This window comes from Cnephaeus nilssonii (assembly GCF_951640355.1).
Source record: "Cnephaeus nilssonii genome assembly, chromosome: 6".
NCBI lineage: Eukaryota > Metazoa > Chordata > Mammalia > Chiroptera > Vespertilionidae > Cnephaeus > Cnephaeus nilssonii.
In genome coordinates, this window is record NC_137077.1 from 42,473,383 (window position 1) to 42,501,186 (window position 27,804).

The window sequence follows — 27,804 nt, forward strand, 5'->3', positions numbered from 1 at the left end:
CCATCTCTGCAATGTTAATTTGTTAGAAATGCCTAATTAATGTCTATTTTCACACATTGCTCTAATATAATTTATCTCATGTTAAATATCTGTTGAAAAACTTATGCAGATATCGACCAGGGAACTCTTTTCTTTGTTGGCCATTTATGGAAGCTATCTATCTATCTATCTATCTATCTATCTATCTATCTATCTATCTCTATTACTATTTCTACCTCTACCTCTATCTCTATGCCTATTTCTATCTCTATCTCTCTCTATATCTCCCTCTCAGGAATTGGGAGTCAGTTTGTTGTGGATATTGAACTGGACAATTACCTAGAGGTGGACTTTAAGCTTGTGCCAAGACCAATAGAGTCTGCATTTATGAAAGAGCCAAAATGAAAGAGCCTTTCGAAGAAAACAGGTTAAAAACAAAGCAGACAAATTCATTGGTTGATCTTTTCCCACTCACCCTATAACCTAGGGGTCCTCAAACTTTTTAAACAGGGGGCCAGTTCTCTGTCCCTCAAACCGGACTATAGTTTTAAAAAAACTATGAACAAATTCCTATGCACACTGCACATATCTTATTTTGAAGTAAAAAAAACAAAACGGCAAAAACACCCGCATGTGGCCCACGGGCCGTTGTTTGAGGACGCCTGATAACCCTTGGACACAGACAATGGGGTGGTGAGACCTTGCGGGGAGGGGGAGAAGCAGGAGCAGGCTGGAAGAGGTTAATGGGGGGAAAAGGAGGACCTATGTAATACTCTCAACAATGAAGATAAAAAGTAAAAATAAGTTAAAAACAAACAAACAAAAAAAGCAGACATGCAGAGAGAAACAGAGATGTAAAATGCCCACAAAGACAAAAAGGCAAAGAGGTTGCCTGATTGCTTTGGGATCAACTGAAACCAGGTATACTGCAAGCACGTTATTTCCTTGAGATTCTCTCATATCTTTTCAGTAAACTTGATAATTTGCACAGTTTATGCAGGTGTATGTTTCTTGCAACCAAATGATTTCTGGCTCATTCTTCGTACCATATTGAGAATTTGGAAGCAAATAAGTAAACTTTCAGATGGAAAATATGACTCATTGAAGAAGACAGGGAGAAGGATGAGAAAAACATCGCCCCTTCCACCCCCACTCCTGCTTTGGATATATTTCTCCTTGTAAACTGTAGGGCTCATGCCCCATACCGGGCAAATATCAAAGTTGGAAGTTTGCCTTTGATGTTCTTATTCTTTCCTTTTACTCATTCTCTAACTTATAGAAGCACTACCTTCTCTTTTTGGTATTTAGAGACTCATGCTCTCATCTCCCTTTTATCATGACCAATACATCTGATACATTTATTTACACAAAGGAAAATATAATTGTAAGGCTATCTCTTCCTCTGTCATTATTCATGCATATATGTCAGAGAATTTCCCTTTTAACAGTATTCAAAATGTGAAGATTAAAAGTAAATCTCAAATTGGGAAAGTTCAGCTGGTGAAAAGACTTGCCTTTTGTGGGCAACCTGAACATGTTTGGAATCACCCTGCAGAGATGGTTGTCTCCTCTGTTTCCGTGTTAAGCCTTGCTCTGATTTGAGTATGTCTGTGACAGTGTGTGGAATGTGAATATTTGAGAAGAGACCACCCTGCCTGTTTGGATTAGTGTCTGTATCTATTTTAACAAGTATGGTGCCTGGGAGTTCAGTTATTATGAGTTCAACTCTAGTTAGGGGTTCTGCATACATTTCAAGGGTAAAGGGCAAAGTACTTGTAGTCTTTTCTCTCTGCTTCATACGACTCTTTGAAATATAATATTTTCTCTTAAGTGGACATGTCTTCAAAATGAGCCAGCTAGTTGACAGATAGCTTGCATATGCTTACGGGTAACTACATTCATAACATACAAGTATTCAAAAATGCCAGAATTGTTTTCTCAAAATTCAATTTTGCATAGTTCTGGTAATTAACTCACTGTCAAACTCTGCATAAATTTGAATTGCTCCAGTGTGTAATTGCCAAGCTTCCACAAAGCTTGACTGGAGATCAAACCAAAACTCTCAACCTCAGTAAGGACAATGACAATATAAGACCAATTCCAGATTTTTTCCATCATATAATCAATAAAATCATATGAATTTGTAAAAAGTCCCATCAAATTTATGAATATATGCATCTTCAAACTTGAGGTAACCTGCAAGATCACAGAAAAAGTCTGAGGAAATTGGGTTTTCTGTTGAACTCATCCAGACTCAACTTAAACCTGGTGTGGTTAGGTCCGTTTATTGTAAGGTATCATATCACAGTTTCCTGCTACTGAATAATGATGCCAAAGAAGCTGTTCTAGAATCTTTTTTTCTGGAAGAGGGTGCGAAGTAGAGTCACAAAAAACCAAGTGAAGTAATTACAGATGTGGACCCTATTTCAAGCCATAATCTTGACTCATGATAGAATTATACATTTTGTTCTTAAATCTTCCCATTTGAAAAACAGGATAAGACATTAGCCGTGTCCAGAACTGTCCAAGGAATTGCAGTTCTGGGTGATCTGATGAGTGCTGATCATAACATTGCAGAGATGGATAAGTATAATTAACATTGCAGAGATCATAACATTGCAGAGATGGATAAATAAAAAGGAATTAAAGTCAGGGACCTTGTGTTTGTCCCTAACACTACTGTCTTGGTGAGAAGTGCTATAACAAAATGTAGCTAATAAACAACAAACATTTATTGCTCACACTTTTGGAGGCTGGAAAGCCCAAGATCAAGGTGCCAGCAGATGTAGTGTCTGGTGAGGATCTACTTTTTGGTTCATAGATGGCCATCTGTTTATTGTATCCACATATGGCAGAAGGGACGAGGAATCTCTCTGAAGCCTCTTTTAAAAGGGTGCTAATCCCATTCACTAACGATCTGTCCTCATGACCTAATTCCCTCCCAGAGCCCCCAATCCCAAATACCTCACATAAATTTCTACATATGAATTTTGGGGGAATACAATCAATATATAGCAGAAACTATTAAATTGTTTTTTAACCTGAGATCGGTAATTCATTCATTTATCCCACTAACCTTTTTGAGTTTTCTATTAGATGCCAAGCTCGGTGCTGGGAAAAAGAAATTCAGAGATGAATAAGCAGTCTAAAGAGTGTATGGGTTGGCAAACAATGTGGAATTACCGTGATAGGAATATGCAAAAGTATTATGTGAACCCTGAGGAGTGGCACATAGCCCATTTTAGTGGAATGTCATGGGATGGGAGAGGAGGAGAAGGGAAGAAGAATTTAGGAAGTCATGATGCTTGGGTTGAATCTTTAAGGATATCTAGGTGAAAACCAGGTTTAGAAGACAGCTTGAGCAAAGGAATCCATAAAAAATAGCAGAGAATAAGCGTTTGGTGTTCTGGAGTTAAGGGTGAGGTAAAAGCACCAAGGGATTTATAAAACTAGAGAAACAGGTAGGGGCCTAATAGTGGAGGATCACAGATGTCATTAAGTCCCATAAAATCTCTAATCTAAATATCTTTTATCAGATTAGGGGAGACTAACCATTTCTTAATCATCTTTATAGCTCCCAAACATAATTCAGACCTACTACTGAATAAATGCTTACTACATATTTATCTACCTCTAGCTCTTTTTATTTGTTGTTGTTGTAAAAAAATAGTCATTTTTACTTTTAGATAATATCACAGATTTTAGTTAGTCATGTAAAATTGGCTGAAAATTTTGAATCTATAAAATAATGTAAAACATAACTTCATCCATTATTTCATGTCTCACAGAGTGCAAAGTATTTAAGGCAACACAAATTTATTTACAAAATGAAAAAAAAAAAACACCACACCCACACTCGATGAGTGGTATCCAGGTGCTAAGCCCTATGCTACAACTTGGCCTGTGAATTATTTAATACATACAAAACCTCATCAAGTAGATTCTATTATCCTCACTTTACATATGGAAAAGCAGGTGTCAGAGGTGTGAAATAACTTGCCCATGTTAAGTAAGGAGGCAGGGTTTGAACCTCAGTCTACTGGCTTCAAACCTCTAAATATATCATAGCACTTTCAGTGCTAGATACACAAACAGGAAAGAACCTCTGTTTAGATTAACGTAAAGTTTACACACACACACACACACACACACACACACACACACACACATAATTTTTTTTTCTTTATTTGGTGATATTTGAGTTTACATTACTAAATAGTTTTTTAGGAAATGTTTGACCAAAACATTTAACTAACATGTTTCATGTTGCTTTAATTAATCAGGACCTTCTGATTTGGGATTGATGAGAAAAACAACCTTTCTTGTACTTCCTTTCTTCCTTCATCTTCCCTTCCATTAAAATGTCACTCCAGAATCATTTGAACATACCTCTTGACTAGAACTGCTTTAAATTGAGTTGCGGGAGGGAACCTTGTCTTTCCTCCTGTAGTTCTTGGAAGGCTTTTGCTCCCTCTGTGGTTAAACATGCCCTTGGCATATTTTCCTTCCAGGGCGGTTGTCTGAATAGTGGCATTCAGGTTGTCAGAACTCCCTCTCTGCCTGGGACTGTGAAGTCAGGGCTTATAATGTACAGTTTGTTATTTAGAATAATAAAATAATAATAATAAAGTGAGAGCTTATGATGTACAGCTTATTATTTAGAGTGGACACCCAATGTCCCTTCTGAACAGAAATGAAAGGGAGAATAAATAGACCATATCCCATTAAGACAAGAAAGTAACGGTAGCCAGACAAGATTTGTATTTGGAATAAATTACCCATGTGGGGCAATTGTATTCACACCTTGGGTTGTTTATAATGTCTATGTTCTGTTTTTGCTAAAAAAGATAAAAGCAACTCTAATTTCTTCACATGGGGTTCAATGTATTTCCAAGTTTGAGTAATTCTTCTGCTAAAATGTTTGAATAAGGGCACGTAAAGAAAGATAACAATTTCATTTTTAACCCGCCATTTAAAAACTTGCTTCCTCTTTAGTAATTTTCCCCATATGTTAGCCAAAGAATTGGCACTTGCCTACCCCTAAGCTTTTCTATCTTTCCTAGTCATTCTTTTCTCTATTTTTTTACACTTGTACATTCTCAGTATTTCCCTGCTGAGAGATAGAGCACCAAGTTTCAGAGCCTCAGTAGAAGGCCCACACTTCACACAGGACTAATTAACAAAAGGAGAATATGATGGTTCATTTTTGTGTCAACTTGATTGGGACCTGAGGTGCCCAGATTTAACATTGCTTCCAGGTATGTCTTTTAAGGCATTTCCAGGAGAGATTATCATTGGAGCTGATGTACTGAATAAAGTGTTTGCCCTTCCCAATGTGGGTGGGCCTCATCCAATCCATTGAGGGCCTCAATAGACCATAAAGATGGAAGAAGGGTGAATTTACTCTTTCTACCTGACGGTCTGAGCTCACACTTTAGTCTTCTGTCCTTGGATTCGACTTAGACCATTGTCATTTCTGTTTGCCGGGCCGCGGTCTTGGATTGGAATTCACATCACTTGCTTTCTTGGGTCTCCAGATAAAAGCTTGTGGGACTTCTCAGCCTCCATAGTCACATGAACCAATTACTTGTAATTAATCTAATTATACTAGTATGTATAAGAATATATACTAGTATGTAATATCCTATAGGATATATTCTATTGATTATGATTCTCTGGAGAACCATGACTGATACAGAGGGCATGTGCATTATTATATCCCTCCCAAGAATATTATCTTTTCTCTTTTCCCCAATATTTGAGTTTGAGACCTTACTGCACAGACCCAAAATGGCACACAGTCTGACAGGCCCCTATATTCTTGAAGCCTTTAGCATTCTTTCTCCTATCTGTCCTCTTCCTCCATTGAAAGTTCAGACATGACTAGAAAGTAAGCCAGTTTTGTCGCCAGCTCTCTTGCGACAAAACTGGCTTACTTTCTTCCTTCACCTTTCCTTCCTTTAAAATGTCTACACTCTGACAGCACTCTGGGACGCTGGACCTTTCTTTTGCCATCATCAATCATCAGATGTGTTCTCCCAAGTTCAAGAGAAGTTCATTGGCAAATTAATTTGAAATACATAATCATTGGCTGATAATAATAATACATTAAATTTGCCTAATCTTCCTAAAGGAGTAAGTGATATGATATTTTGACACCGTCTCACAAGTGAAAGAAGAAGCAGCTGTTTTGCACCATAAAGAATCATGTCTTCGTGCAGTAGATGGCCATCTCTAGACCATCGTGGAGTCAGTCCCGCCACTCAAATTTCTCAGCCCTCAAAGGCATCTCCCTGTCTCTCCTTTAAGACTGAAAATTACTCATCCACTTTTTTTTCATGTTAATGAAAAGTATTCAGCAATGGGTTTCTACATTGGATTTTTTATTGTTTTTCTTTTAGAGTTAGGAAAGATTAAGTAAAATTTAAAGATCATATGATCAGCTAGCATTTATTAAATCACTATAAATTATATAACCCCAAAGTAACCATAGAGGAATATGTTGCTCTTACATTAAGAAAGGAATAAGGAATTCATATTGAAATATGGTATTTTATCATACAGCACATAAGATCCCAGCATTAGCTCTTGGTCCAAGTGGCCCTTGTCCAATGTGTGTGTTTATACTGGCATCTTTTTTAATTTTTTAAATAAACAATTGACCTCTCACCATAACTTTTTTTCTTAACATCTTCTAAAAGAGCTATGAGCCATAATTGCATTGCTTATAATATATATACAGGATACTTTTTTTCCTGTAATTTGGTAAGAGTCTTAGATTTACAAAAAATCTTATAATTTCAAGAATATAAACAATGTAGATAATATAAAGAGCTACACTAAACATTAGAACACATGTAGTATTGTCTCTATTAAGAAGGCTATATTTTTAAAATGTTAAATTGCCTTAAAAATCATGGCTTCTTGGATTTAAACTTACTGGTCCAACTGCTTCGTTTCTACTTCCTGTTTTATTTTGTCCTGGGTGTGTCACTGAAAAGGATCCTTTAGTGCTTAACAGTAATGGGAATGCAAGAGTCTCGCCCAGACTATGTCAGGGATCCTGACAGCAGTTCAAGTGATACCACAGTTTGTGTATGAAATAATTCATGGTACAAAAATTGAGAAACAAATTTATATACCAATGCAACAATTTACTATTCACCTAATAAGGACTAGACCTGAGTTAGACACACTGTTGTCTCTAATCTTCACAACAAGCCCGGAAAGTAGGAATTCTTGCTGTGTTTTTACAGAAGGGGAAACAGGTGGAGAGTTGAATCAATTGTATTAAGGATGCAGAGTTACCATGTTTCAGAACAGTGATTTAAAGCTTAGTATGTTGCCTCCCAAACCTATGTTCTTACCACTAAACATCCTACCTCCTTATGATTAAGAAAGATGTGCCCCAGAAAGAGTGTTTGGTTTTTCAAAAATGGAATCTGCTTTAATTTTTATATGATCTAATTTCTGAAATAAATTTTTAAAAATGGTATCTGGGATAATGTTTCAGAATCTCCAGTGACACATTTTAAAGTCTTGTTGAAGGTAGTTTTCACATAGTATATAAATGTTTATACAAAAGTTATCATACTATAACATATTGCTTTTTTGTTTAAAAATTGTTTTTGAAATCTGTCCATGTTGCTATCAGTGGCCTTAGTTTATTCATTTTTTTCTTCCACTTTTGTAGCTACAGCTTAATTATTCTTCAAAGTCATTGTGCCAAATTATACTCCTAGCAATGTTGTATGAGTATTCCCAGGTTTCCATAGCCTTGCTGTTGCAGACACTACTAGTTTTCTATACAATACTCATTTGCCATGCTTTTCTTACTAATAGAAGCCTGATTTTTTTCCCCAGTGGCAACATGTATGACTTCCAAAAGTATATTTCCCAGCCTCCCTTGGTAACTAGAGGTGGCTACGTGATAGAGTTCTGGCCAAGGAGATAAAATCAGAATCTATTGGATGTTCCTGAAAATGTTTTCATTTGTCATATAATCCTCCTTGTACTGCTTCCTTGTCTTTGAACTAGCCTGGAGTGCAGACATGAGGTTAGAGACAGAATAGTGATCTTGAACCCATGAGGTATCAGTAGGAGGGTGAAAGACTTATAATAAGGATGATGTGACAAAGATAAAAGGACCCAGGGACACCAATGGAGCTGCTGTACTGGCTACAGACTTCCAAAATCTGTACTTCTGGTTGTTGAAAAAAGTAAACCCTTATTAGGTAAGATCATTCTTCAGAAGAGAAAAATGGATCATTCTATTTCCATTACATTCTTGGTAGGCTATTGAAATATTTTAAAAGATGATTTTTGTATTTTACCCAACATTTTAAAATGTTTTATGTTCAAAGATTTCAGAGTATCTAATCACCATGTTTTGCCAAGAAAATGAAGCCTTATTAACTCTTTAAACTTTGCACTTTTAATTATATCAACATGCTTTGCATGTTGGTTTAAAAAAATAACTAAAGTTTATAGTAACTTATGACTCCTTTTGATTATTTCCCTCATTTCATATAGACAGTCTGATTTCTGGTTCATTTTGTGGTAAATACAATACTAAAATTTTCTGTGATTTCAGTCATACAAAAAAGTTGTGAGGAGAAGCATTTCTGGAGGGAGAGCATGAGGAGATGGGCTGACCCTCTCCCCAGTAAAACACCATAACTGGGGAAATTCATGAGAAAACAACCATTTACAGTCTCTGGACGTTGTCCTAAGCAAATGGAGAAATATTTATTTAGGAAAATCTATTAAATCTCAGAAGAGTGAGAGTCTGTGTCATGTGAGTCATGACGCACTCCATCCCCCTAACCCCCGCCCAACATGATGGAAGCTCTACTCTGGGCTTATGCAACCAAGAAAATGGAGCTCTCTTTTCACCCAGCTCCCAGTCTATGATACATTTTATCCCCATGAAGGGGAGGCTATCCGCACTTCTCACCCTCCATAGTACTGCGTGGTAGAAACTCTATTCTGGTAAGCACTGAAGTCTGAGACTCTCTTATTCTACCAAATTCCCAACTATAGAGTCAGGGGTTGCCTTTACCCCTGTTTGTTCACAGGGTAGAGATTCTACACTGAGAAAGGGAATCCAAGACTAAGGGTTACCGCCTCCACTTAGTAGCCTACTCACAGAGTAGTAATATCTCTCTCAGAGAAGCAAACCTTTATATAAGTTCTGTCCAGGCAGGCTGTAACCCCATAGTTCACCTCAAGGGGTCTGGGTTTATTTGGAACAGAGTGTGGAATAGCTCAAGCCTAAACATGTTGTGAAAGATAAAAAGCAGGTGTTGGTGGTGAGCAGTTAAGGGAAGGCTGGCAGCTCTGTGACAGTAATAACTAAAATGGTAGCTTAGCTAGATGTTTAGTGAAGAGAACCAGGAAAAGAGAAGCGTAGTAGAGCTCTCCTCGGGTATGACCAAGGCAGAAAGACTGGCTTCAAAGGCTATCCTTGCTAAAAAGCTGACTTTAATTGGTTCAGATAGTAGAGTGGTTTATGCCCTCAGGCATTTTTAAGGGGAAAAAACACAATCAACTAGCATTTGTTAAAGTATAACAACTGGGCAAAGGTAATATTGGAAGCAGACCAGTAACTATCTTAGCATGAAGATCAGGGAAAGACAGCCCAGCTAAAGCCACTGTCATCTCTGAGCAAGATGGAATTGAGAATGACTGTGCACATGCCCAAGGCTTTGCCATCTGAGGAGTGACATTAGAAGTTTTGCACTAAAGTAGAAATAGAATTCACTAAAATAGCCCATAAAGCCAACTAAGCAGCCAAACATGAAACAGTACAATAAACCCCATGTTGACAGGAAATCACTATCCAGAGTTTTTATGTCAAGTTTTCAACAAAAAAATTGCAAGACTTTTCAAAGAAACAGGGAAGTGTGAACCATATATAGGAAACAAACAAACAAGCAAGCAACAGAAACTACATTTTATAGGGCCCAAATGTTTGATTTAGCAAAGATATGAATTTAGCAGCTATTATAAATATGTTCAAGGAACTAAGGAAAACCATCTTTATAGAATTAAAGAAAGACATTATAACAATATCTTCTTTTTAAAAAAAATATATTTTATTGATTTTTTACAGAGAGGAAAAGAGAGGGATAGAGAGTTAGAAACATTGATGAGAGAGAAACATCGATCAGCTGCCTCTTGCACACCCCCTACTGGGGATGTGCCCGCAACCAAGGTACATGCCCTTGACTGGAATCGAACCTGGGACCCTTGAGTCCTCAGGCCGACGCTCTATCCACTGAGCCAAACCGGTTTCGGCTATAACAATATCTTATCAGACAGAGAATGTCAACAGAGATAGAAATTATAAAAAGGATTATATGGAACTTTGGATTTGAAAAGTATAATAGCCAATGTGAAAAATAAAATTAACTTGAGGAGGTCAATGGTAGCTTTAAATTTGCAGAATAATGAAGCAGTGAACTTTAAAATACATCAATAGATATTATGTAACCTAAAGAACAAAGATGGGGAAAAATGAAATAAAAAATCAACAGAGCCTCAGAGAAATACAGTATAGTATAAGTATAATAGAAGCACCAGAACACATTTTAAAGAGAAAGGAGCAGAGTGTTTTAAAAAGCAATGACTGGAACCTCCCAAATTTGATTGAAACAATGTATATAGCCAAGAAGCATAAAGAACTCTAAGTAGGATGAACCCGAAGAGATCCACATCTAGCCACATTATATTCAAAAAAGATTGAAAGGCAAAAGCACAAGGAAAATTATGAAAATAGCAAGAGAAAAATAATTCACCAAGAACTTGGGTTTTCCAAATAAGACCAACAGCCACCTTATCATTCAAAAGAAGGAAACTAGAAGACAGTGGGATGACATATTCAAAGAGCTGAAAGAAAATATCATTAATCAAAATTCTTATGTCAAGCAAAAGTATCTTTTAAAAATTACAGCAACATAAAAACATTCTCATATACACCAAACTAAGATAATTGTTTTGCAAGCTAACCTGCCTTATAAGGCATATTAAAATAAATTCTTCATTCTAAGGCAAGTGATCTCAGACAATAATTCAAACCAATGAAAAAACAATATTGATAAGGTAATTATGTAGCTAATTATAAAAGACATAAATTGGCTATTTTCTCCTTTAAGTTGTATAAAACAATATTTATATAATTATTTTTTGTGCTTATAACATACTAGAGGCCTGGTGCACGAATTTGTGCACGGTTGGGGTCCCTGGACCTGGCTGGCGATTGGGACCAATAGGGGCTGTCTCACCCAGTCATGATCAGGGCCAATCGGGCGGCCGGCCAGGTGGAGGGAGGTTGGCCGGCTGTGGGAGGTTCGCTGTGGGAACGCACTGACCACCAGGGGGCAGTTCCTGCATTAAGCGTTTGCCCACTGGTGGTCAGTGTGCATCATAGCTACTGGCCAGTTGTCTGGTCATCCTGTCATCTGGTCATAACAGGCGCTTATGCTTTTATATATATATAGATAGAAATACAATAGTATATCCTATATAAAAAAAGCCTAATATGCAAATCAAGCAAACAGTGGCATGACCGGCAGAATGACTGGTCGCTATGACACGCACTTATCACCAGGGGGCAGATGCTCAATGCAGAACTTTCCCCCCAGCCTGCCCAAGGCAGGTGCCAGTGGGGGCCCCCCGATTGCCCCACCGGTCACCCTGCAGAGGGAGGCAACTGGCAGTGGGGGGCAGGGCCAGTGAGCAGGCAGTGCCAGGCCAGCCCAGGTGGGTGCCTGCGGGGGCCCCCACGATCGCCAGCTGGTTGTCTGCAGAGTGAGGTGTCTGGCGACCACAGCAGGGGCAGGGCCAGCGAGTGGGCGGTGCCAGGCTGGCCCAGGCGGGTGCCAGTGGGGGCCACCCTATCACCCTGCTGGTTGCCCCACAGATCAGCCCTGATCACTGGCCAGGCCTAGGGACCCTTTCTGTGCACAAATTTCATGCACTGGGCCTCTAGTTCACAAATAAAATAGGTGGGAGCAAATCTGCATTGCAGTAATAAAATGATACCAGATCATAACTTAAATTTTCAGGAAGCAGAAGAGAACCAGAATTAGTAAATGAGAAGGTTAATATAACAAACCCTGCAAAATAAATATATTTCTCCTTTCTTCTCTTAGCTTATTAAAAAGATATAAAATTACATAAAGTAATCATTATAATATTGTATAGTCATATACATAATATGTATAACAATGTAAAACAGTGATAGTACAAAGAAAGAGAAGAGGGGATTTATGGGGATTACATTTCTATATCTCACTGAAACAAAACAGTATAAATCTTAGGTATATTCTGATAAATTGAGATGCAAAGTTTTGTCCTAGAACAACCAGTAGAAAAGTAACTCAAAAAGTGTGATGAAAAAATTATTACAGAAATTAAAATAATAAATACTTGATCTCTGTTAATCTCTCAGCTCTTATAAGACATGTAATTATATAAAAGAACAATGTGTTTTAGGGTATGTAACATAGCCATAATATGTATAACATAAGACCATGAAAAGAGGGAAGAGGAAATAGTACTATATAGGAATACATTTCTATATCTCACTAGAATTAAGTTAGCAAAAATCTGAAGTAGATTCTGATAAGTTAATATGTCTAGTGTAAGCCTAGACTAAACACTAAAAAATAACTTTAAAATATAGTGAAATAATGAATAAAGGAATTAAAATGATACACCAAAGTTATTAATAAAAATAATAATATTAGTGAAAAAGAAAGCAGTAAAGGAGGAATAGAAAAACAAAAATAGATATGAAACATAAGACTACAAGTAAAATATCAAACATAAATTCAAACATATCAATATTAGACTTAAGTATGAATGAATTAAACATTCTAATCAAAACCCAAAGATTGTGAGACTGGACTTAAAAAAAAAAGATCCAAGTCGATGTTGTCTACAAGAGACACATTTTAAATTTAAAGATACAATTCTCTCCCTTTATGTCCATCAAGATTTGCTTTACATATTTAGGTGTTCCCATGTTGGGCCCATAAATATTTACAAGGGTTACATCCTTTTACTGGATTGTTTCCTTTATCATTGTGTCCTTCTGTGTCTCTTATTATAACCTGGGTTTTAAAGTCTGTTTTGTCAGATATAAGTATTGCTCTCCCAGCTTTTGTTTCGTTTTCATTTCTATTTGCCTGAAATAGCTTTTTCTATCCCTTTACTTTTAGTCTATGTGTATCTTTCATTCTGAGGTGGGTCTCCTGTAGACAACAGACAGATATGAAAACATAGAATCAGAAGCAACTAACACTGTTTAAAAGTGAGACTATTCTTAACAGAGTCACTAGATGGAGAAGAAAGAAAACATGTTCCAAAGAGAGGAAACGGCATGTGTTAAAGGACAGATCAACTTAAAAAAGTAGCCAGAAGGACAGTGCTGGGGGGGGGGGGGGGGGGGCGGGGGGAGGTGGGGAAATACCTGAAGAGAGGCTGTCAATTTAAAATTTTAACTAAAGTGTAGCATACAAATAGAAAAAGGCACATATCTAATGGTAGCCCTTGGTGAATTTTCACAAAGAGAGCAGGTCTATGTGGTCAAGAGAATAAGAAACTGCATGCTATCAACCACCCAGAAATCTCCTTCTGCCCTTCCAGATACTACCTCTCTGAAAAAAGTAACCACAACCCCATTAACAGGTTTAAAAAGTGAATGAGACATCAGTGTAGAGGATCAAACAAAACAGACAGGGATAAGTTGTGTAGGAGAAACAATTTTAGCAAGCTGTTAAATGGGATAAGTAGGAGATAGGAATTTCAAGTAAAGTAATCCCCATAGGGATAGAGTGAATAACAGAAATTACAGATTTAAGGGCAGTGTTTCCCCAACCTGACTGCATCACAATTATCTGGAAACTTTAAAGAGAATATAGTTCCAACACCCACTGAATCTTCAGGTTTGAGTACCAAGAATTAGCATTTTCAAAGCTCTCATATGTTTTCTCATGTCTGAGCAAATTTAGGAACCACCGAGTTCACAGACAGAACACACAGGTCACAGACACTAGTGAAATGTGGGAGATGAGGAAAAGGGACACGTCAATGGAAACCATGACATTTCTAGCTTGGGCAGCTGGGAGAATAAGAATAAAACATTTGTTGAGCTTGAAGTGACTCTGGAGCATCAGAAGTAAATAGATGATAAGCTACTGAAGTTATGGAGTTAAGAATAAACTGTGATAGCCCTGCTGGCGTGGCTCAGTGGTTGAGTGCCGATCTTCCTCTCTAAAATGAATAATAATAAAAAAAGTATAAACTGTGATAAAAATTTGAAATTTTAGTTTTGTAAAAGAGGAGAGAGAGAGAGAGAGAGAGAGAGAGAGAGAGAACCACGTGAGTGAGAAACATCAATTGGCTGCCTCCCACTTGCGCCCCGACTGGGGATCGAACCGGCAACCTGGGTGTGTGTCCTGACCAGAATCGAACCTGCCACCTTTTTGGTGCACAGGATGCCACTCCAACCAACTGAACCACACTGGCCAGGGCAAATTTGGGAAATTTTAAATGTATGATTCAATTGTATTGAAAAGATTATTTACTTATTTAAACCATTTCTCAATTTTATGGCATTGATAGAGGAGTGACCATACTTTAGTTATTTTGAACTAAGTGTCTACTTCTGTCTTCCAAATGTAGTGTTAGGTGACTTAGAATAGTTTAGCAAATATGGATCTCTGTGACATCTTTGAATGTAATTAATAGCCATTGGTATTCTGAATTTAGATCTTCCGGCTATATTTGTCTCCTGTGTTTTGAGATGAAGGAAGAAGTAATTAGAGAACAATATAAATGCCACAGCAGTATTATACACATAGATACATTTTAACTTGAATCATTGGTGACCATATATAATTAAGTAGTATGATAAAATAGTTCTCTAGTAGTAGAACTAGTGCTCCTCCATATGTTAGGAATGAATATTAAAACTCACTTTAAGGAAAAAAGATTTAAAGGAAGGTTGCTTTACTCAAAATATGAAAGAGAAATTCCTTGGTCTTCTTTGTATGTGGCCTGGAGGATTTTTTTTTCAAATTTTCAAATATGCTTTGTTAGAAGTAAAGTGATATTGGAATAAATATAATCACAAGGAAACATATTGCCATCCACTTTTAAATATTTTTGTTTTAAAGTTGTGTCAAGATACTTGAATAAGCTCACAAACGCAGTCCTAGAGCTGTGTATCTGTTGGTTTATACTGACAAACTAAACACTGGACTGGAGATTCTAATCCTGTTTCATATCTATTGCTAAACTAATAAAAACCATAAAATGTAAAGACCTGTTCTACCAGTGAGTTTTAAATCAGATGGGGTGGATCTGGGTTTGTCTTGTGAGAGTAGATTCTAGCCCTTGGGTGCTGAATGGCCATGAGACCGTCTCTTATTTCCCCATCTCTAACTCCCCCCCTGATATTTATTAGAGGAAAAATAAATAAATGAAGGAATAATAGATGAACTGGGTGAAAATAAATAGGCTCTGACCAACCAGGTATTAATCCTGTTCCCTTATTAAGTCAGTCGAGTTCTGTTATTTTCATCTGTTGGAATTCAAAAGGATATTGATCTCTTCAACTTTTAGTGTGATTACTTCACTGTTTAGCATGATGTAATATTTTGTCTGTGGTCAATACTAAGAATGATCACCTGAAATTATGATACGAACACTATGAAAGTATGATTTGATTTTTTTTCAAGAGTTTGCTTACAACAATAATTTTAGCTCTCTTTTATTACATAATAATTTTCCATATATGTTAAAGTAGATATGAAAATGTGTGTTTAGTAATAATTTAAATTAATTATTTAAGCCCAGCTGTATTACATACTAATACATTAGGATAAATGTCACCATTCCTAAACTACTTTATCAATACATTTCACTGGGCTCATTAATTCTCTGTCTTAATAGTGAAAATTAAAAAACAAAAACAAACTACGAGAAGAGACAATTCACAGAGCTAGTATTAATTTGCCTCTTGTTTTCAGAGGTTTATTCTGCTGTTTTGTGAGACATTCTTGAAAAAAAAAAGAAGAAAAAAAAAACTACAGCCCTGGACAGTTTGGCTCAGTGGATAGAGTATCGGCCTGTGGACTGAAGGATCCCAGCTTTAATTCCAGTCAAGGGCACGAACCTCAGTTGCAGGCTCCATCCCCGGCCCCAGTCCAGGCCCTTGCAGCAGGCAACCAATCGATGTGTTTCTCTCACATCAATGTCTCTCTCTCTTTCTCCCGTTCCCTTCTACTCTCTCTAAAAATCAATGGAAAAATATCCTTGGGTGAGGATTAAAAACACACACAAAACACCTGCAGGTGAAATCATCATTTCCTAGCTCTCTGTGCATATTGATAGCCTAGCCTAATGCTTAGCACCAGGGCCTCTATGCTGCCCAGCTCTAAGGGGACATTCACACTGTGGCCTTTTGAATAGCTGTGTGTGTTCACCTCTGGTGGCATCATGTATAGGCTGCAATGTGAATGTACCCCTGGAATTGTGCATCCTGGTGGTCCTGCTTATATTATTAAACCCAAACTATTAACTTTGTTTTCTGTTTGCCCCACTAGAGTGAAAGCTACTTGAGGACAAGAACCATGTCATATTCAACTTTGCATCCCTGTCTCTAGCAAACTTTCTGGCATATTAGTACTAAATAAATGTTTATTGTGCAAGTGAATAGCCACATGCATTTGATTCATGGACTAGTTCTCTGGAAAGCAGCCTCAGTGTGTGAAGTATAATATATGATTCAGATGCTGTTGCAACTGTCTTCCATTGTTAGTCCAAAACTTAGTTGCTTAAGGTAAGAACCCTTTTATTATTTAATGTGATTTTTTTTGAGCTAGGAATTCAAGCAGGGTTCAACTGTGTGGTTCTTTTGTTCCACATGGCATCAACTGGACCAGAGGTAACGTCATGCACTTGCCTGGTGCCTGCACTGAGGTGGCTGGGTCAGGGAAAGCGTGGGGGCAGGGCGGGGGTTAGCTGGCATTGCTTTTTCTCTCCCCATGGCTAGCTTGGGCTTCCGTACAGGAGGGCCGTCTCAGAGCAGCTGGACTTCTCACCTGGCAGCTCAGGCTTTAACAGCAAGTGCTACAAAAAGTCAAGGCAGAAGCTGCAAGGTTCACTCCCATTGCATTCTGTTGGTCAGGGAAGCAGCTAAGGAGATTCAAAGGGAAGATAATTAGATACTCCCTCTTTGGGAGGAAAAGCAAAGAACTTTTGGCCATCTTTAATCTACCATGGATATCTGCATCCAACTTATGTTTTTCAAGAAAGAGGTTAAGTAAATTGATATTAGAATGTTTATATGTTTTGTGACTTCCACTGGGATTGGCACCTCTTCCACCCAGTATCACAAACCATCTGCATCAATCGCTGTATATTAGTAAAGTTTAGAATATAAATAAGAAAAGGAATCTTAGTAATCTTTGAGGTCAGTGCTACCATAATAAGCTTTCTTTAAAAATTTCAAAAAAAATTACCCTAAAAGTTTAAAATATGTTTTATGCATCCTGTTGAATAATGCTGGAGACAGGTAGCACACTTCAGAAATATTTGAAATATTTTCATTAAAATTTAGGGGGAAATGTCAAAGATAATCTCCCACTGTTCATAAATAGAAATTGTAAGGTGTACTTTTAGGAATATTTGATTTTTGCAGATTACCTGGCTTAAAAGTATTGAGGAATACTTTCTGGCATCAACTGTGCATTTTGTTGGTTCTTCTGTGTCTGTTGGAATGGTTCAAGTATAACTTTCAGAGGGTCATCTTGCCCTGCCTATTTATTTCCCTAACTCACCATAAAGGGGCTCTATGGTGGTCTTCTACTCAGGGGCTTATATTTGTTTGTTTTCTCAGTCTTTAGGGGAGAATATCAATCCTACCCACAGCTCAGCTGCTAAAGCCTGGACTCAACTGGCAACAAAATGCAGCTGTCTTCCAGCTTCTTGCAAGGAAGTATAATCCTTGCCACTAAATACCTTTGAAATCTCAGCTGAAAGAAATGGTATTTATGAAGGGTGTCCTGGAAAACACCCATCCCATTATCTAAAACTCACAGCTCTCCCCCTTGGTTGAGCCAGGAAATCTTGGAATGGCATCTTGGAATGCATCATATTGGATTCTAGCAGGTCTGCCTATCACAAATCGACAACCTCACAAAACTCCTTGCAACCAAATGAGAATGCTGAGTGCACTGCACAAAGTTCTCAGGACACCTATCAACAAAAAGTTCCATTTAGTTTCAGTATCAGGATTAGTTGTGAGCTTACATTTGTGTTTGTATTGTGGGTACTATGAATCATATAATTGATCAAATTTCTTTCTTCTGCTCATAGCAAGTTTACAGACAATGGCCTGACTCTAGAAAGTATGAGGCTTTGTGGTATTAGATGATGTGCATGGAGGTATTTCCTATCCCACTAAACTCTTCTAACCTTATTTTCCCTTTGCTCATTTTTTCTTAACTCTAAAAGCATGGATTATCTTGCTATATGTTAAATGATTCCACGAATTGCTTTAAACCATTTGAGAACTGCAATGGGGTACAAATTAACAAATTAATAAAAATTCAAAGGAACAGGCACTGAGGATCTATCGGCCTATTTTTCACCTACCCTGGGAAAAGGTAGCTGCTTCTATGTTTGAATTTTAAAACTTTGGTAGAACAGCTTTATTCTTGTGTCAATAGAAATAAATAGTTATGCCTATGGAGAGATACCTTCTATCACGCAATTATGCAGCCTCAGAGAGTTAGCAAGTTTGGAGAGTAGAGAGGACACCCCTCCCATTCTCAAACCTCAAACTGTACTATGCTACTGCTGGGCTTGCAGAAGATCTGGTTCTGTGCCGGGGCCTGGGGCAAAGGATTCCTGGCATCCCAGCCTGGCACGGAGACTGCCATCCCCACAGAAACAGTGTTCTAACTTGTAGTTATGTGCGGTAAAAAAAAAGAAAAAAAAAAAAAAAAAGAAAGTAAACATACACACATATATATGAACTAGAGGCCCAGTGCATGAAATTCATGCATGGGGGTGGGGGGAGTCCCTCAGCCCGGCCTGCACCCTCTCCAATCCGGAATCCCTCGGGGGATGACCGACTGCCATTTTAGGCCTGATCCTGGGATAGGGCCTAAACCGGCAGTCGGACATCCCTCTCGCAATCCAGGACTGCTGGCTCCTAACTGCTCACCTGCCTGCCTGCCTGATCACCCCTAACTGCCTCTGCCTGCCTGATTACCCTTAACTGCATCTGCCTCCCTGCCTGATCACCCCTAACCACCTCTGCCTGCCGGCCTGATCGCCCCTAACCGCTCTCCCCTGTCAGCCTGATTGCCCCTAACCGTCTCTGCCTTGGCCCCCACCACCATGGCTTTGTCTGGAAGGACATCCGGAAGATGTCTGGAAGATGTCCGGTTAATTAGCATATTACCCTTTTATTAGTATAGATTATTAGTATAGATATATTTTAGACACATATAAAGTACATATAATTTTTAACTTATCTGAATATCTAATCATAATTTTGCAACATTGTTTCTATGAAAACATGTAATCTGGCCTTATGAATAAATTTTCTGAGCAAAATTTATTTGTGATTGAGAGACTTTCTTTGCCTATATTTGTGCTTATGTTGAATACATTTTTGTTCATAAGAAAATGAACATAGGCCACATCTTCATTTAATGTAATGAAGGATCCTATATAATAAAAGGCCAAATGGGTCACAACTGAAATGACCAGAGACCAGACCACCACGGCCCCTCGTGGGCTGGCCCTGCCCCCAAGCAAGCAGTTAGGGGCAATCAGGCAGGCAGGCAGAGTGGTTAGGGGTGATCAGGTAGGCAGGCCAGCGGTTAGGGGAGATCAGGGTGGCAGACGGCCCCTAGCCAGGCTGGCCCTGCCCCCAAGCAAGCGGTTAGAGGCAATCAGGCAGGAAGGCAGAGTGGTTAAGAGCAATCAGGTAGGCAGACCAGCGGTTAGGGGAGATCAAGTAGGCAGATAGCCCCTCGCTGGGCTAGCCCTGCCCCCAAGCAAGCGGTTAGGGGCACTCAGGCAGGCAGGCAGAGTTGTTAGGGGTGATCAGGTAGGCAGACCAGCAGTTAGGGGTGATCAGGTAGGCAGATGGCCCCTCGCTGGGCTGGCTTCACCCCCAAGCAAGCTGTTAGGGGCTATCAGGCAGGCAGGCAGAGTGGTTAGGGGCAATCAGGTAGGCAGAAGGCTCCTTGCAGGGCTGGCCCCACCCCCCAGCAAGCAGTTAGGGGTGATCAGGCAGGCAGGCAAGTGGTTAGGGGTGATCAGGTAGGCAGGCAAGTGGTTAGGGGAGATCAGGTAAGCAGACGGCCCCTCACAGGGGTGGCCCCAACCCCTAGCAAAGAAAGAGGGAGGCCCAGGCCAGCCAAGCCATTGCATCCCAGCCTGTCGCCTGCAGAGGGAGGCCACCATTGGCAAGGGAGGCGGGGCAGTGCTGCACAGATGGAAAGCAGTGGCAGCAGCGGAGTGGGGCCAGCTGCCTGCAGCCCGGGGAAGGAAAGCCCTGATAGGCCCTGATCTCAGGCCAGGCCTAGTGACCCTACCTGAGGGGTCCCGGATTGTGAGAGGGTGCAGGCCGGGCTGAGGGACCCCTCAAGTGCACAGATTTTCATGCACCAGGCCTCTAGTAATTAATATTAAAGGTATGCTGTTTGCAATTACTCTGAAACGAAATTTTCCTGCATGGTATTTGGCATTTGTGTTTCTGTACAAAACTATACTATCTAAATCTTTATGTGTGATTTTCTTTGTTCAGTATTCCAAATAAAAATATATTACTAAATTAGAGGGGAATTGAAAATATTTAAACTATCATGTATTTAACAAATACTCAACTAGAAACTGCTTACTAGGTGAAGTTGATTCTGCATAAAACTATATTTTAGACCACATTTAAACAAGTAAAACTAAGAAAATAAGAATGATTAAAAAATAAAATTTATGAGGAGACTGGAACTTTCCAGAGAAATGGCTCTTAGTTATATTTATTTTGAACAGAGAATAAAATCAAATTCACTTTCCTTCTTCATATAATAACCCTATTTATAGTATGGCTTTGCCACACATGAGATGAGAGTGGGTGTTCAGAAAGGTTCATAATAGCCCCCAAATGGTAAGTGCGACACTGTAGTGATTTTCTGGATATATTTAAAAAAGATAAGTGTGTGTGTGGCGGGGGGCGGGGGGGGGGGCAGGGAGTGAGAATGAGGAAGAGATAGAGAAAGAGAGGGAGAAAGAAAGAGGGAGAGAGAAAGAACTCAACAAACATTATTGGCAGGGCATTATTCTAAAAAACCCAGAGTGAGAAAAAAAATAAAGCAAAGTGAGACAGAGAAGAAGGAGGGCGAAGAGAAGCAAGGAAGTTGGTTACCAGGCTGACCAGAGCATCCCAAAAGGCACAGCCTACTGCTCTGTCTGCTGCGGCATCTGAGAGGCCATCTGCTGCACCTCAGAACAGCCCATTATAGGTGGAGAAGTTAAACCATTTACCTGCTGGTTCTTTCCAGTCTCCTATCTCTCAATGTTTGACCCCATAGAACATTATCACTCCTGAACCTTTGCCTTGTGTTAAGGGAGCGCTCCAGGTAGCTCCTGGTGACTGCTGCTTGTGAGGAGCTTCTCGGTAGGGGTGGGTGGCAGTGAAGATGGCAGGGACTTGTGATGCGGGGATAATGTGAGCCATCTCATGGCCACTCTCACCAGGAAGCAGGAAGGGCTGAGCTGATCCGGGGTGGTGTATACACTGAGGTTAGTACACACTGCACAAATGCATAATCACCAACAATAATATCTGACAGTTATATTTGCTACTTACTATACTGCAGGTTTCATTCTGAGCATTCGATTTACATGATCCCTTCTCCTGCTCAAATAAAGACGTGTTAGTGTTGCAGAAAACTGGGGAAAAAATCAAGCAACAGTGGGCTTAGAGAAAAATGAATTCAAATTCTAAGCAGAGCTATAAGCAGAACGTTCCTTTTTATTAAAGAGCCAGCCCTATGTGTGCTTAGTGGTTATCTTGCTGCTGGCCTTGAAAACAACACAGTTCTATCCAATTAAAAAATACATCTGGCATGGCATGAGAGTATGGGTGTATCTAGTCTCTGGCCTACAAGGTCAGACAGCTAAGTTTATCTTCCTTATTATTCAAGCAGGCTAGAAAGCAAAGTTATTTTTTCTCTTTTTTTTCAGATTAAGAGGCTGTCTAAAAAATAGCAGAGAATTTCAAACAGTAGTTTTACAAAATAGGGTTAGCCTTCTCATTTGAAAGGGTCTACCGTTATTTCTTTTTTTATAGATACATGAACTGGGGCCTAGTGGGTGCAAGTGGAGTTGGGTAGAGGCGCCTAATACATTTTGATAGCAAAAATTCTCAGCCTTACCATACCAAAGTTGTACAGAGCAAATTAAGTCCATTGGATGAAGAATAGATTTGAATTTTACTGGTTTTCAAATAGTTGGCTCAAATAGTTTCAGACTTCATAACCATTTTACTTATAAGAATAACTTCCAGTTGAACAGGTTTTTAGGAATTGTTGCCATCAGTGTCTCCTTGACCAGAGCTTTTTGTATTTATTCCTCTTTACCAATGTCTTCCTTTTGATAATTTCACCGCAAGTTAGCATGTCTTTCAGAGGAGAAAGAAAAGAAGTGAAGAAATTCAATAAGCATTTGTGCATTATCAGATCCCTCAAATGGCTGGATATACAAAGTGGTTTAAGTAAAATCCTTAGGAAATCTAAAATCTTTATGTAGAGACCATCTTTCTTTGTCACAAGTCATTTAGTGTTGATGGTATAAAAGAGTCCTTGAATAGGGTGAGTTTAGGATTACTTGATAGAAAATTACTACATCTGATCATTCATTAGTAATGCTTAAAAGAATGGCCACTGTGAATAACTTAGCAGCCAACTGAAAATAAAAACAATGCCATCAGCGGAGTTGATTACTTTATTATTATTCAATTGATGAATAAAGTAGATGTGGGCTTGGTATTATGATTAATAATAGGTCACTTGGTTATGCATTTTGTGCACAAAGAAAATTGCACATCTTGACCTTGAGAGAAAATAGTCCTGTAATTGGGGGGGGGGTTAGGGTTAGGGTTAGGGTTAGGGTTAGGGTTAGGGTTAGGGTAATTATTACCATCTGGGCCTTCCATTGACTTTTCCCCCAATTTCTAATACTGTTAGCAGCAATAGCCTTGATTCTGTTATTGAGAATCCCTTGGAATAATAGTGACCTCACAGGAATGATTAATGACTTAATCATAAAGGGGAAGAGGCTTCCAAGCACTGATTCAAATACTGAAAATAATTAGCATATTCACTTTTCAGAAGCCAGTCACTTTTTATTATACTTGTGCTGTAGTTCTTTGACCAAAACTTGTAAGTAATTATTTCACATCTCTTTATTTATTGCACTGACCTCTAATGCTAAGCATGCTTTTCGTTTTGGGAGACGAGTGCATGTTGTGTGACATCTTAGGGTCTATGCTTTTGATGTTGGATGGTTTATCCTTAGTAAGTCTAATTATCCCTCTGGAATAGATGTTTTGTTTTCAAAGGGGATTATTCATGGCTTACATCGGATACCCGAAAGCTGCCAAGTAATAAAAGAGATGGTTAACATTCAAAATCATCTTGCCTAACTGCTAACTAAAAGCCAGAAGTGTTGGTGTTATTTTGGTGGCAACAGGATCGCATTCTTCTTGTAGAATTGCATAACTGGGTCTTGTTTGCATTCCATCTAAAGGGGCTTTTATAGCATTTAGAAAGCTTGGAATCTGCTTCGTGTTTAACATCTCTTTCCACAACAGATTCAGTTCATCCCTTTTTCATTCAAGTCCCTGGAGAACTTCAGTGTTTAGTTTTTTTCAATATTGATGAAGAGCCTCAATTTTTTTTTAATGTTGAAGTATGTTCCCATGCAATACTTTATTGTTTATCTATTACCTTTATATTCTGTCTTAATGGGCCCAGTAATTTAGTACCAACTTTATTTCTTAATAAGTAGTGAGTAACATTTCATTACTGAGCAAATGCATGTCCAACATCTGCTTTGGTGAGTTGGAAATTTCCCACCCTGTGGGAAGCATTCCTAAGTATTTCTCTTCCCTACTTTGAACTTAGCATGGAAGAAACTTCTTGATTCCAGGATACAATTTCCGCCTCCCCTTCCTCCCTTCTCTCAACCAGAGTTAAATCAAACAATGAATCCCAGTAAAGGACAAGAAGTAAGTATCTGAGCCAAAAATTCAAATTTAGGGAAAGCACTGACATAGTAAGTGCTGAAAGGAAGAATAAAAGAGGATTGGCAAATATGACTAAGTCCTCTGGACAGTCTCCCAAAGCACCATGACTGAAAGTCCTGCCAGCCTCTAATTCTCTCCCCTACACCATCCCACATGGATCCAGATTGTTCCTGAGGGAGGCAGATTTTCATACCTGCCGTAATGAATATTTCTGGGCCTCTCTTATCTCTTTGCTCTTATCTAACCTAAAGCCTACTTTCACCATTGAAGGTTAGTTATTATTTTCCTTCTGAAAGAATAACCACTAATTATGATTTAATAGTTCTTTCAAGACCTGGATAGCGACTAAGTTACATTTCAAATACCTTCTGATCATAATATACCAATTTTCTAATACTATAGTCCTAGGCAAATTATAATGTAAAATTAATTCTACTTCCAATATTAGTCAAACACAACTTCAGGCTTTGTGCAGTTTTTCCCATTAGTGATATCTTTTCATTTGTTTTTCTTTATTCCTAAAATATGGGAACATTTTTTCTTATAGTTTTATTTCAAAATGGCTCAAACATCCTTGCTCAAATAAATACTCTAGGTTCATTTTCCTTATACATTTCCCTCTCTTCAGTCTACAGTTACTTCTTTTTATTTTCTTTTTCCACATTTTGGCTCATTTTTCATTACATTTTCTCCCTTAAAACTTTTTTTTTAAAAACTTAAAGTTTCCAGCTTTTAATTTTTCATGTATGAATTGGATCTTAGCTGTCTATAGTCTCTTTTATGCAACCATCAGTGAAAACTTCCTGAATTTTAAAAACAAAATCACTTTCTACTTTTAAATTAATATTTCATTTATGTTTTGAAAAATTTTCTTTATCTTCTATTAACTGCAGATAGTTATCAATTCTTTACAAAAAAAAAAAAGGAAAATACAAATAGAAAATTTTGCCTACTTATAGGTTGCAGTGAAATTAATCTGTTTCACCCAATCAGTTCCCTCAAACTGGAAAATGTCACATATCAGGCATCTGGCTTTTAGGAAAGGACCATTGTCTAACTTCTGTAGCCAAGAATGACTGTGGCTTAAGAACAGCTGGCAAAACCTTGGAGGAATGAACAGGACAGACATAGTCTCCTTGGAGTTAATTCAAGGTCCAGATATCCTTTTAGCTACCCATAGTAAGAAGGTACTTTGTGAGTAATAAAAGCCTGTGAATGTGAATCCTTTTCCTTTTCTTTTTGATAATATTTTATAATGATTATAATGCTACTTGCTTTTACTACTGATAACAGTTTGGTGTGATAGAAAAGATTTTAAAACCAGACAGATGTGGGTTTGAACTTTAACTCCACCATTGGGTGGCCCTGGACACGTGACTTGGCCTCTTAAAGTCTCAGTGTCTTTATCTGTAAAACAGGAGATAATGAAACCTACTTACTATGAGTCTAGAATTATAAGCTTAAAGTATCTATTCAACTGCCTGACACATAATATAAGCTCAAAACTCCTACTTATTCTATTTGCAAATCCTTTTTAAAAAATTATAATCAATACCTCATTTACTTGGAAAAGTGTTTAGTAGTATCAAATCAAAGTTTAAGAGCTAGAACACCTCTGAGAACCATTGACTATAAAAGTTCTCCCAGTTTTATAAGCAACAGGAATTACCTTTTATGACCTCAGAATCTTGAGATTACCAGGAAGACAATGTGCTTGAGACATTTCTGTTAGCCCAAGAACTGTGGGAAGGCAGCTTTCAGGGAGGACTTCGAGTGCTCTGCAAGATTTATATCAACTAGTTGAAAACTCCTACTCCTCCAATCTCCTTACTTTAGAGATGAGGAATCTAAATCTCAGAGAGTTTAAGACTTCGCCCATTGGTGTTACTTCTGAGAACAAAAAACTGGTCTGCTTCCAGTTGAATGCTCTTTCCATATGGAGTTATTTTGAGTCGACCAGAAAATCTGCAAGAACATCCAAATCATGTTTTCTCCCTCTGACCTCAGTAATAACTGGTTAAGGATTTAGAATGCTTTGGAGCAAATCCTCAAAGCAGCTGCAGGTCCTCAATGTTCTAGAATAGATATTTTAAGTTCTTCAAGCAAAAATTCCTGATAAAGGAACCTTCTTTTCACAGGAACTAAAGAGGCTTTCAGCCCTCTTGTAACAAAGTGGCTATTGAAACCTCAAATACAAGATGATTGCCTTTGAAGGAGCAGGAGAGAGTGGGCAGATCTCCAGAATGGACATCAAAAAACACCTTGATCCCAGCTCTAACTCGAATGTAGCTTTTATGTGGCATGAGGTAAGCTTTATATATCTCTGAATTTGAACTTATTTTTGACTATTTTTCTCTCACACACACACATCAAGAGCAAAGCTTGATAATGCTGTCTTCAAACTGTATCCAGAATCTACCACTTGTCCTGCCATCGCCTTCATCCAAGCCCCATCATCTCTTCTTTGGGCCATTAAAGAAGTCTCCTGACATGTGTTGCTGCTTCTGTCCTTTGCTCCTACACACGTTAGTAAGAGTAATCTCAGAGTTGGTTAGGTGCGCTTCCATAATGCACCTGCCCTTTGTTTAACAATCTTAATTTGCTCCTAGAAATCCTGCCTAAGTGAAAAGTCATTAGATGAGAAATCACTTTCATTGATTTTAATGGAAAATTAATAATGCATTTCATCCCAACCCAAGATATCCAAATGATTTTTACAGCTAGAAAAATATTTTAATTGAATAAAAATACCACTCACTTGTCATTACCTTACACATGTAATTCACATCACATTAAAAATAAATGAACTAGTGTGTGCATAAAATGTAATGACATAAAGGTTTACTTTACTCGCCGGTGGAAGAGAGAAGACCCGATGGTGGGTGCTGGCTCATGGAGGAGTATTGAAGGCAGTTGTTCTTTGTAAAGGCACATTCTTCTCTCTGAACAATGTTGTTGTTTTTTTATTAATGTTTTCAACCATTTGGAGAATTATAGTTATCTTGCCTTCAAAGTTAAAGCATAGAAAGACATCTTTAGAAAAATAGCTAAAGATGAGAGCGTAAGAACACTTGGAAAGATAAGAAGCTTATTTAGTACATAGAAGATGAAAAGTCACACAAAAATGTTACTTATACATCCTTCTGATAGGCATACTTAGGCAAAATAAAATGCCTTTAGTTTATCCAAATATGGTACATATAATCAAATTTGTTCTACCTGATATTTAATAACCAGTAATTGTTGACTCACATAAAATAGCATGCTTTTTCCAAAATATACAAATGTCATTTCTGTGTGTGTGTTTGTGTGTGTGTGTGTGTGTGTGTGTGTGTGTGTGTGTGTGTGTGTGTATCTGTGTCTGTTTACTGGTCTTTTTGCTAAAGTTCCTAGTAGCTAGTTTTGTGGTAGACTATATACTACATGAATACTTTCTAAGCTTCTTTTCCAAGAAAGAAAAAGGAATGCAGTTTCAATTTAATATCAGA